Source organism: Bubalus bubalis, chromosome 1, assembly GCF_019923935.1.
Source record: "Bubalus bubalis isolate 160015118507 breed Murrah chromosome 1, NDDB_SH_1, whole genome shotgun sequence".
NCBI classification, from domain to species: domain Eukaryota; kingdom Metazoa; phylum Chordata; class Mammalia; order Artiodactyla; family Bovidae; genus Bubalus; species Bubalus bubalis.
Genome location: NC_059157.1, coordinates 22,401,758 through 22,414,570, shown reverse-complemented (window position 1 = coordinate 22,414,570; position 12,813 = coordinate 22,401,758). Strand labels below are relative to the sequence as shown.

At 41.7% G+C, this 12,813-nt stretch overlaps 1 long non-coding RNA gene across 8 annotated transcripts in view; it reads right to left on the bottom strand.

Annotated features, from left to right (window-relative positions):
- Positions 1 to 12,813, bottom strand: part of LOC102402668 — a 189,979-nt gene that overhangs the window by 13,538 nt on the left and 163,628 nt on the right. The gene's annotated exons all lie outside the window — the stretch shown is intronic.

The following is a 12,813-nucleotide window of genomic DNA, read 5'->3' as shown; positions in this document are numbered from 1 at the left end:
GATTAACCTGAAGCACTTTTAACTTTATCAGCAAAGATATCAGTATACCCTTACTCTTCTGACTTAGGGCTATCATAATAAAGCTGAAAGATCTATTACCCATTTTCATTTCATAACTGTTATTTTACATTGATGACAGCATTTCAATTGAATCTGATTATGAGAAATAATAAACCTTCAAAATGCTACGGTAGGGAATTCCCTGGTGGTCCAGTGGTTAGGACACCACACTTCCACTACTGAGGGTCGGGTTCAATCCCTGGTCAGGGAACTAATATTTTGCAAGCTGCACAGTGAGGCCAAAATATTTTTTAAAATGTTACAGCAAGATATATCTAAATCTTGCAAAATTTCAGAGATATGCTATCTCAGGGAAGTTTCCATGGTGTTTCCTTAGTGTAGAGAATCTCAATATATCCACTTTAAAGTCACTGCACCATGTACTGTCGTCCACCATGAAGGAAGAAGCTCAATGGCTACTGAGACTCTTGATTTTGAGACAGCAGGTAACATATTTATGTGTGCTTCTCTGACCCATGACTGGATAACCCATAAACCTGCCAGTTTTGAATAGTATCTAGAATAAGACAAGATTGTGCAGAGTGGGGACAAGATGCCTGGAGACTGAGATTCAATCAGCAGAGCCTAGAGTATAGACAGTGGTGGTGTTAGATAGAGATGCTCTAAGGAGCTGCTGGAAAGCCTCATCTCTGATCCTGGACAATCAGTACAGACCCCTATGGTCTGAGAGCAAGTCCTGGCCCTTTCAGTCACTAAACTCTCGTCCATTCAAAAAGCATCCTGGTACTGGTCCCCTGTAGAAACAAGATATTTGACCATGGGATAATAAGTAATCACGCATGCCCACCTGCACATGGTCAACACGCAGCTAGCTGATCTACTGGATCATAAAACTGGGTGAGTGCAGTAGTATGCCACCGTGTAATTGAAAAGGAACTTATGAAACTGGACCTGAACGGGTCTGGAATGTACAAACAAGCTGCAGAAGGAGCCACACGTTTTTCCCTGCTTTATCCCCTCTCTGTCTTAAACTACATCCATGATCCAAACAAGGACACTTTTAAGAGCTAAAAGCAGCACTATTAATAATTAAGATGGGGCACAGGGTGTAAGTCAGGAGTGTCCTGGGCAAACTAGGATCTTTTAACACCCTATCTATAATCATCTGACAATGAAACCAATGTATGGATTTACTTAGAATATTATGTATCATATTCAAGAAACAGTCAGAATTCGACAGTTGCAACATTAGGAATGTCCTTAAGAGGCCACAGGGCAGGGATGTCCCTCTGGTCAGCAGACTTGGGGTGAGAGGGGACATTCGGTCATACACAAAGAGAGATAGCCTGGGATACAGATCTGTGCTGGGTCATGGGCAAAAACTCATGGGTCAGTTGGCTAATGAGGGATTTGGAAAGAACAAAATTGGAAGATTAGCAACAAGAACTCTGGGGCTGAGATGTGGACCTCTTGAAACAAGCAAAGTGTATAAAAATAGTTTTGACTCTCTGCCAGTGGACTGCACAATGAATGAGCTCTCACAAATGATATGGAGCCTATGAACTACCCTGTGACTGTCAGCCATCTAGGCCTTCTCAGTGGGCCTGTTTATTATACAAAGTGGATACTGACAGTGGGATGAGGGCTGTGTGTGGACTAGACAGGCGCTACCTTTCTTTCCCAGGCTGTTTTGGCTACTGCTACTATGCTCAGCCTGCCAAAAGTAAATGCCAATGCTTCACTCCCAATTCTATTTCATTCCCTGGGGGAACTAACTAGCCAGCTGGTGACACGCTGATTAGCTTAGATCCCTTACGTCATGTATTAGATAGATTTTGTTACAGTAAAAATCAATCTCAACCTATCAGGGGCTTAAAATAGTTGTAATAACAGCAAAAACTCTTTGCTGTTTATACGACTTATGTTGACTGTGTCTCAGCTCCATTTGGCTTCTACCTCATTGTTCTAATCGGGGACCCGTGGTGAAGGAGCAACTCCAATTTGAAATACCCTGCTATTGTGATAGAGCACAAAATCAGAAAAGGCTGAAACAAACCAATGATGTAATTCATTAGAAGTCTCTCTACTGTCTGTGTGCAAATGCCGTACATCACACCCACTCATTTTCTTTTGACCAAAACAATTAACACACCTAAGCTCAGTAAGGCCTCCTCAGACAGCCATTTTGCTTTTTTGCATTTCTTTTCCATGGGGATTGTCTTGATCCCTGTCTCCTGTACGATATCATGAACCTCCGTCCATAGTTCATCAGGCACTCTATCAGATCTAGTCCCTTAAATCTATTTCTCAGTTCCACTGTATAATCATAAGAGATCTGATTTAGGTCATATCTGAATGGTCTAGTGGTTTTCCCCACTTAATTTGGCGATAAGGAGTTCATGATCTGAGCCACAGTCAGCTCCTGGTCTTGTTTTTACTGACTGTATAGAGCTTCTCCATCTTTGGCTACAAAGAATATAATCAATTTTATTTCAGTACTGACCATCTAGTGATGTCCATGTGTAGAGTCTTCTCTTGTGTTGTTGGAAGAGGGTGTTTGCTATGACCAGTGCATTCTCTTGGCAAAACTCTATTAGCTTTTGCCCTGCTTCATTCCGTACTCCAAGGCCAAATTTGCCTGTTACTCCAGGCATTTCTTGACTTCCTACTTTTGCATTCCAGTCCCCTATAATAAAAAGGACATCTTTTTTTGGGTGTTAGTTCTAAAAAGTCTTGTAGGTCTTCATAGAACCGTTCAACTTCAGCTTCTTCAGCGTTACTGGTTGGGGCACAGACTTGGATTACTGTGATATTGAATGGTTTGCCTTGGAAATGAACAGAGATCATTCTGTCGTTTTTGAGATTGCATCCAAGTACTGCATTACAGACTCTTTTGTTGACCATGATGGCTACTCCATTTCTTCTGAGGGATTCCTGTCCGCAGTAGTAGATATAATGGTCATCTGAGTTAAATTCACCCATTCCAGTCCATTTTAGTTCCCTGATTCCTAGAATGTTGATGTTCACTCTTGCCATCTCCTGTTTGACCACTTCCAATTTGCCTTGATTCATGGACCTGACATCCCAGGTTCCTAAGCAATATTGCTCTTTACAGCATCAGACCTTGCTTCTATCACCAGTCACATCCACAACTGGGAATTGTTTTTGCTTTGGCTCCATCCCTTCATTCTTTCTGGAGTTATTTCTCCACTGATTTCCAGTAGCATATTGGGCACCGACCCGAGGCCTTACAAATAGCTGTGAGAAGAAGAGAAGCGAAAAGCAAAGGAGAAAAGGAAAGATACAAGCATCTGAATGCAGAATTGCAAAGAATAGCAAGGAGAGATAAGAAAGCCTTCCTCAGCGATCAATGCAAAGAAATAGACGAAAACAACAAAATGGGAAAGACTAGAGATCTCTTCAAGAAAATTAGAGATACCAAGGGAACATTTCATGCAAAGATGGGCTCGATAAAGGACAGAAATAGTATGGACCCAACAGAAGCAGAAGATATTAAGAGGTGGCAAGAATACACAGAAGAACTGTACAAAAAAGATCTTCATGACCCAGATAATCACGATGGTATGATCACTCACCTAGAGCCAGACATCCTGGAATGTGAAGTCAAGTGGGCCTTAGAAAGCATCACTACAAACAAAGCTAGTGGAGGTGATGGAATTCCAGTGGAGCTATTTCAAATCCTGAAAAATGATGCTGTGAAAGTGCTGCACTCAATATGCCAGCAACTTTGGAAAACTCAGCAGTTGCCACAGGACTGGAAAAGGTCAGTTTTCATTCCAATCCCAAAGAAAGGCAATGCCAAAGAATGTTCAATTGCACTCATCTCACATGCTAGTAAAGTAATGCTCAAAATTCTCCAACCAGGCTTCAGCAGTACATAAACTGTGAACTTCCAGATGTTCAAGCTGGTTTTAGAAAAGGCAGAGGAACCAGAGATCAAATTGCCAACATCTGCTGGATCATGGAAAAAGCAAGAGAGTGCCAGAAAAACATCTATTTCTGCTTTATTGACTATGCCAAAGCCTTTGACTGTGTGGATCACAAGAATATGTGGAAAATTCTGAAAGAGATGGGGATACCAGACCACCTGACCTGCCTCTTGAGAAACCTATATGCAGGTCAGGAAGCAACAGTTAGAACTGGACATGGAACAACAGACTGGTTCCAAATAGGAAAAGGAGTACGTCAAGGCTGTATATTGTCACCCTGCTTATTTAATTGATATGCAGAGTACATCATGAGAAACACTGGGCTGGAAGAAGCACAAGCTGGAATCAAGACTGACGGGAGAAATATCAATAACCTCAGATATGCAGATGACACCACCCTTATGGCAGAAAGTGAAGAGGAACTAAAGAGCCTCTTGATGAAAGTGAAAGAGGAGAGTGAAAAAGTTGGCTTAAAGCTCAACATTCAGAAAACGAAGATCATGGCATCTGGTCCCATCATTTCATGGCAGATAGATGGGCAAACAGTGGAAACAGTGTCAGACTTTACTTATTTGGGCTCCAAAATCATGGCAGATGGTTATTGCAGCCATGAAACTAAAAGACACTTACCCCTTGGAAGGAAAGTTATGACCAACCTAGATAGCATATTCAAAAGCAGAGATAATACTTTGCCAACAAAGGTCCATCTAGTCAAGGCTATGGTTTTTCCAGTGGTCATGTATGGATGTGAGAGTTGGACTGGAAAGAAAGCTGAGCCCCGAAGAATTGATGCTTTTGAACTGTGGTATTGGAGAAGACTCTTGAGAGTCACTTGGACTGCAAGGAGATCCAACCAGTCCATCCTAAAGGAGATCAGTCCTGGGTGTTCATTGGAAGAATTGATGCTGAAGCTGAAACTCCAATACTTTTGGCCACCTCATGCGAAGAATTGACTCATTGGAAAAGACCCTGATGCTGGGAGGGATTGGGGGCAGGAGAAGGGGATGACAGGATGAGATGGCTGGATGGCATCACCGACTCGATGGACATGAGTTTGAGTGAACTCTGGGAGTTGGTGATGGACAGGGAGGCCTGGCATGCTGCAATTCATGGGGTCGCAAAGAGTCGGACAGGACCGAGTGACTGAACTGAACTGAAGGCAGCAGGAAAGTATGTGCCACAGAGCCTTTACAAGGTGTATGGAAAAATCACAAAAGCAAAGAGCACTGCAATATAATCCTCTTATGAGGAAAAGAGTCATATCTGTGATAATAATGCAAATTTCCACAAAATGAGAGGAAACTATTCCACCTCACCCTGTACAGACACACAGAAACAGACATATACTCCAAAGCATGTTTATTATTTCTATCCACAATTCTTTTTCTAGGACTACCATATATGGAATTACAGAATGCCTAATCAATTGCCATGGTATTCCATTCAAAATACCCTTGATCAAGAAACATATGTTACAGCAATACAAAGATAGCACAGAGAATTCATAGGTCTTAGCACATCTTTCATCTCCATGTTTGACAGCATATTCAATAGTCCACAAGATTGGGATGTCAGTCAGAAAGATGTATTACCATACGCCTTAAATCAGTGGGCAATATATGGAGCAATCTCTGAAACAGATGGGATGCATGTGTTTAAGAACCAAAGAGTAAAACCGGAAGTGATTTCTCTCACTATTAAAACCATAAACCACTGGTAGGGTTTTAGCTCCCTGTCTCCATTAGATGGGCTTTCATTAAGATTTCACTAAATTGGAAGGTAAGGGTCCACTCTGATAGTTTGCGTTCACTTATAGTTTCTGCGGGAGGATAATCAAGATTTAGATTCTGTACGAATGAACTGGGTTACTCTACCAGATAAATAATGCCATTCAATGGGGTGTACTGAAAAGCTTTAAGAACACATAAATTATGATAGAAGAAGGCACCTGTAATTTCCAACTTAGACCTCATGACTGGTAATGAAATGAAGATAACAAACATGTATGTTCATGATCATTGTTTCTTTCCTATTTCTGACAGTAGCTAGTATGTTACATTTCATGTAACTTTTAGAACTTTGTATGTTCTCTGTATTAGTTTTAAGTTGCTCAGTCGTGTCTGACTCTCTGCAACACCACGAACTGTATAGCCTGCCAGGCTCCTTTGTCCATGGGATTCTCCAGGCAATACTGGAGTGGGTTGCCATTTCCTTCTCCAGGGGAATCTTCCTGACCCAGGGATCAAATCCAGGTCTCCTCCATTGCAGGCAGATTCTGTACTACCTGAGCTAGCAGGGAAGCTCAGTTAGTGAGTCAGTTCTGCCAGTTCAGTCGCTCATCCAAGTCCAACTCTTTGTCACCCCACGGACTGCAGCATGCCAGGCCTCCCTGTCCATCACTAACTCCTGGAGTTTACTCAAACTCATGTTCATTGAGTCGGTGATGCCATCCAACCATCTCATCCTGTCATCCCCTTCACCTCTGCCTTCAATCTTTCCCAGCATCAGGGTCTTTTCCAATGAGTCAGTTCTTCACATCAGGTGGCCAAAGGATTGGAGCTTCAGCATCAGTCCTTCCAATGAATATTCAGGACTGATTTCTGTAAGGACTGACTGGTTGGATCTCCTTGCAGTCCAAGGGACTCTCAAGAGTCTTCTCCAGCACCACATTTCGAAAGCACCAATTCTTTAGCACTCAGCTTTCTTTAATAGTCCAACTCTCACATCCAAACATGACTACTGGAAAAACTATAGGTTTGACTCGATGGACCTTTCCTGGCAAAGTAATGTCTTTGTTTTTTTTTTTTTAATATGCTGTCTAGGTTGGTCATAGCTTTTCCTCCAAGGAGTAAAAATCTTTTAATTTCGTGGCTGCAGTCACCATTTGCAGTGATTTTGGAGCCCCAAAAATAAAGTCTCTCACTGTTTCCCTTGTTTACCCATCTATTTACCATGAAGTGATGGGACCAAGTGCCATGATCTTAGTTTTCTGAATATTGAGTTTTAAGCCAACTTTTTCACTCTCCACTTTCACTTTCATCAAGAGGCTTTTTAGTTCCTCTTCACTTTATGCCATGAGGGTGGTGTCATCTGCGTATCTGAGGTTATTGATACTTCTCTCGGCAATCTTGATTCCAGCTTGTGCTTCATCCATCCCGGCATTTCGCATGATGTACTCTGCATATAAGTTAAGTAAGCAGGGTGACAATATACAGCCTTGATATACTCCTTCCCTGATTTGGAACCAGTCTGTTGTTCCCTGTCGAGTTCTAACTGTTGCTTCCTGACCTGCAGACAGATTTCTCGGGAGGCAGGTCAGGTGGTCTGGTATTCCCATCTCTTTAAGAATTTTCCAGTGTTTGTTGTGATCTACACAGTCAAAGGCTTTGGTGTAGTCAATAAAGCAAAAGTAAATGTTTTTCTGGAACTCTCTTGCTTTTTTAATGATCCAACAGATGTTGGAAAATTGATCTCTGGTTCCTCTGCCTTTTCTAAATCCAGCTTGAACATCTGGAAGTTCACAGTTCACATATTGTTGAAGTCTGGCTTGGAGAATTTTGAGCATTACTTTGCTAGCATGTGAGATGAGTGCAATTGTGTGGTAGTTTGAGCATTCTTTGGCATTACCTTTCTTTGGGGTTGGAATGAAATCTGACCTTTTCCAGTCCTGTGGCCACTGCTGAGTTTTCCAAATTTGCTGGTACATTGAGCGCAGCACTTTCACAACATCATCTTTTAGGATTTGAAATAGCTCAGCTGGAATCCCATCACTTCCACTAGCTTTGTTTGTAGTGAGGCTTCCTAAGGCCCACTTGACTTTCCATTTCAAAATGTCTGGCTCTAGGTGAGTGATCACACCATCGTGGTATTTGGGTCATGAAGTTCTTTTTTGTACAGTTCTTCTGTGTATTCTTGCCACCTCTTCTTAATATCTCTTGCTTCTGTTAGGTCCATACCATTTCTGTCCTTTGTTGTGCCCATCTTTGCATGAAATGTTCCCTTGGTATCTCTAATTTTCTTGAAGAGATCTCTGGTCTTTCCCTATTGTTTCCCTCTATTTCTTTGCACTGATCACTGAGGAAGTCTTTCTTATCTCTCTCTGCTATTCTTTGGAACTCTGCATTCAAAGGAGTATACCTTTCCTTTTCTCCTTTGCCTTTAGCTTCTCTTCTTTTCTCAGCTATTTGTAAGGCCTCCTTAGACAAGGGAAGCTCAGAAACATATTTTTTCCTCTGTAGATATGATTCAAGTGAATGCCAAGAGAAAATCAGAGATGAACTGTGCTAGATATCTTTCATTTGTCACTTCTAATATGTTCACTATTCCTTCAATCCTAGTCTGTGACAAACTAGAACCGTATGAACTGCACAACTGACATGTAAATAAATTTAAAAGAGTAAGCACAGAGAACGGATTCTTGTTATTGCATGTGAACACACACCATTAAGTATCCACCACAAAAGAAGTGTACAATAATTCAATACAGAAAATGCTCAGCTAACTAAAGTCAGGCAGCTTCTGTTGTCAGTCATAGCTGGTATTGGCCAATTGCTGATAAGCGGGTGGCTATGGTGCAGTGACACTGAGGGAGGCCAGGCCTGGGTTTGACAAAAGCAGTTCACTCACCAATGCAACACCAGCCACTGCCAAGTGTCCCAGCTTCTAGCAACTGGAATCCATTTTGGGACCTCAATAAGACACACCAGTCTTGGGGACCAGTTGGACTGTTTGTCTTAACTAACCTTCCTCTTCTTTCTCCAAAGAATGAGACCAACCATCCTCCCTGAAGAGCTTTGCCCAGATGAGATGCACTCACTATATGAGAGGCAAAAGGGCTGGAAAGTAGTGGAAGGCACGGTGCACCTCTCTTAAGAACTAAACCAATTATTTCCTCAGCTTCTGGGAGGATTGACTGCTGATGGCAAAGAGCGAACTCCCTCTCCCAGAATGAACTCAGCCAAGGGGTGCCCACTTGTCATGTATGTATCAGAGTGTAAAACCTGGACCTGCTGACTCAAATCAGAATAGCCATCCCAATTTCACAGCTGCCCAGAGGAGCAGCTGTGGAGTCTTTTGCAACCACATTGCAATTCAATTGTTCCCTCTGCCCGGTCCTGATTCTCCCACTTTCAGTATATGTATAAAAATACTTTTGAGTAAATTCCTGCTCATAAGTCGTCTCAGAGTTTGCTTCCTAGAGAAATTACATTCATTCTAGAGCAGATATTGAAATTAATAAATGTTTATTCACCTGCCACAGGAACCAAAAAGGTCCGTTTTCATTCCAGCACAAAGAAGACCACCACTAAAGAATGTTTAAACTACCACACACACATGCTCATTTCACATGCTAGCAAGGTAATGCTCAAAATCCTTCAAGCCAGGCTTCAACAGTACATGAACCAAGACATTCCAGATGTACGAGGTGGATTTAGAAAAGGCAGAGGAACCAGAGATCAAATGGCCGACATCCGTTGGATCATAGACAACTGAGAGAGTTCCAGAAAAAAAAATCTGCTTCACTGACTACGCTAAAGCCTTTGTCTGTGTGGATCACAACAAACTGTGGAAAATCCTCAAAGAGATGAAAATAGGAGACAACTTACCTGCCTCCTGAGAAACCTGTATGCAGGTCAAGAAGCAAGACTTAAAACCAGACATGGAACAACAAACCAGTTCAAAACGAGGAAACCTGAACATCAAAGCTGTATATTGTCACCCTGCTTATTTAACTTATATGCAGAGTATTGTGCTCGCTTCGGCAGCACATATACTAACTTATATGCAGAGTATATCATGTGAGATTTGGGGCTGGATGAATCACGAGTTGGAATCAAGACTGCTGGGAGAAAAATCAACAACCTGAGATATGCACATGATACCACTCTAATGGCAGAAAGCAAAGAAGAACTAAAGATCCTCTTGATGAAGGTGAAAGAGGACAGTGAAAAAGCTGGCTTAAAACTCAACATTCAAAAAGATCATGGCAACTGATCCCATCACCTTATGGCAAATAGATGGGAAAACAGTGGAAACAGTGACAGAATTTATTTTCTTTGGCTCCAAAATCACTGTGGATGGTGACTGCAGCCATGAAATTAAAAGATGCTTGCTCCTTGGAAAAAAAGCTATGACAAAACAAGATACTGTATAAAAAATCAGAGACATTACTTTGCCAACAAAGGTCCGTCTAGTCAAAGCTATAGTTTTTCCTGTAGTCAAGATGCAAAAGTTGGACCATAAAGAAGGCTGAGAGGCAAAGAATTGGTGCTTTCGAATTGTGGTGCTAGAGAAGACTCTTGAGAGTCACGTGGACTACAAGGAGATCAAACCAATCAATCCTAAAGGAAATCAACCCTGAATATTCATTGGAAGGACAGATGTTGAGGCTGAAGCTCCAATGCTTTGGCCACCTGAAGCAAAGAGTCAATTCACTGGATAACACCCTAATGTTGGGCAAGATTGAGGACAGGAGAAGAAGAGGTGGGACAGAAGATGAGATGGTTGGATAGCATTAACCACCAATGGACGTCAGTTTGAACAAACTCAGGGAGATAGTGAAGGACAGAAGTCTGTCATGCTGCAGTCCATGGGGTCACCAAAGTCAGACATGACTTAGCAACTGAACAACAAATTCACTACTAAGGTGTTCTTTTTCAGACTTCCCTAGTGCCACAGTGTATAAGAACCTGCTTGCCAATGCAGAGGACATGGGTTTGACCCCTAGTCTGGGAAGATCCCATATGCCACTGAGCAAACTGAGCCAGTCTGTCCCATCTACTGAACCTGTGCTCTAGAGCCCTCTTGCTGCAACTCCTGAAGCCTGTGCACCTAGAGCCTGTGCCCCACAATAAAGCTGCCACAAATGAGAAGACGCACACACAACCAAGAGTAGCAAGTCCCCCACCTGCCACAACTGGAGAAAGCCCACACAAACCAGTAAAGACCCAGGGCAGCCAAAATAATTGCTTTTAAAAAGATAAGCTTTCTCTTATTCTAAGTAAATTCCACTGATAAGCTTTAATTAATACTGAAGCATCTTTACATTCCTGGGATAAATCATTCTTTGGTTGATTTCTGAGAATATTTTGTTATATTCAATTGCTATCATTTTATTCAGAATTGTTGTTTCCACATGTATCCAATACCTATAAACTTTTTTTCCTTATCTCTGAAAAGTTTTGCTATATTTTCTTTATCTTTATGTTGAGGAAACTAAAGTTATATCACCCAATAGAGGACCTTCCGGAGAAGGCAATGACACCCCACTCCAGTCCTATTGCCTGGAAAATCCCATGGACCGAGGAGCCTGGTAGGCTACAGTCCATGGGGTCGCTAAGACTTGGACAGGACTGAGCGACTTCACTTTCACTTTTCACCTTCATGCATTGGAGAAGGAAATGGCACCCCACTCCAGTGTTCTTGCCTGGAGAATCCCAGGGACGGCGGAGCCTGGTGGGCCGCCGTCTATGACATCGCACAGAGTCAGACACGACTGAAGCGACTTAGCAGCAGCAGCAGAGGACCTTCTGCTTCAGAAGCACAAGCTGGAATCAAGATGGTCGGGAGAAATATCAATAACCTCAGATATGCAGATGACACCATCCTTATGGCAGAAAGTGAAGAGAAACCAAAAAGCCTCTTGATGACGGTGAAAGAGGACAGTGAAAAAGTTGGCTTAAAACTCAACATTCAGAAAACGAAGATCATGGCATCTGGTCCCATCTTGATGTGGTATAAATTCAATATGTCATTTTAACTTAAAAATTAATATTCTTGCATTCTGGGGTAGTATCTATAAATTTTTGTAATTTCCTCCTATTTTTTTTTTCTTTCTGAAAGTCACAGTAGTTAGCTGTTGGCCTTTTTAAATTGTTCCTTATTTTTCTTTTGTTCCTCTTCTATTTTATATCTCTTTGTCTTTTCATCATTTTTGCAAGGGAAGTTTGGTGATAGTAAAGAGGTTTGATTAATAGAAAAAATTTTAACAAATTTTAATATGTAGTTGGGCTTTAGAAAAAAGTGTTAGTATTCCCAAATATTAAGTTTCCAATTTTAAGAGATGTTTAGATAATTTTTGATGCACTGGTTGTCATTTTAATAACACAGATAAGGATGGAAAAATAAGGATGCCAAACTCTAATAAAATCAACTCTTCAGCTTTCCATTTTTTAATTTCCAAGTTATATACTTAAGTTCTATCCTAAATGTCATTATTTTTATTATGAAATATAGCATACATACAGACTTCCCAGGTAGCCCAATGGTAAAGAATCTGCCTGCCAATGCAGTAGGCACAAGAGATGCAAGTTTGATCCCAGAGTCAAGACGACCCCATGGAGGAGAGCATGACAGCCCATTCTAGTATTCTCACCTGGAAAATTCTATGGACAGAGGAGACTGGTGAGCTACAGTCCATGGGGTCCCAAAGAATTGGGCATGACTGAGCACACACACACACACACAATATACATACAACACAGTGTAAGAAGTACATGTGCTTCTAAAGAACAATTAATGAAAAGAACAGATGGTGGAATAGAAGGATGTGTACTCATCTTCTCATGCAAAAATACCAAAATCGCACCTAGCTGCTGAACAACCATCGACATGAGAATGTGGGATACCACCAAAGAAAGATACCTCTCTCCATGGGCAAAGGAGAAGCCCCAACAAGATGGTAGGAGGGATGCAATCACATTTAAAATCAAATCTCATACCCGCCAGAGATGCTTGGAGGGCACAAACAAAACCTGTATGCACCAGGATCCACGTAATGGAGCTGTGACCCCACAAGAGACTGAGCCAGACCTGCTTTGAGTCTTTGAGTGTCTCCTGAGGA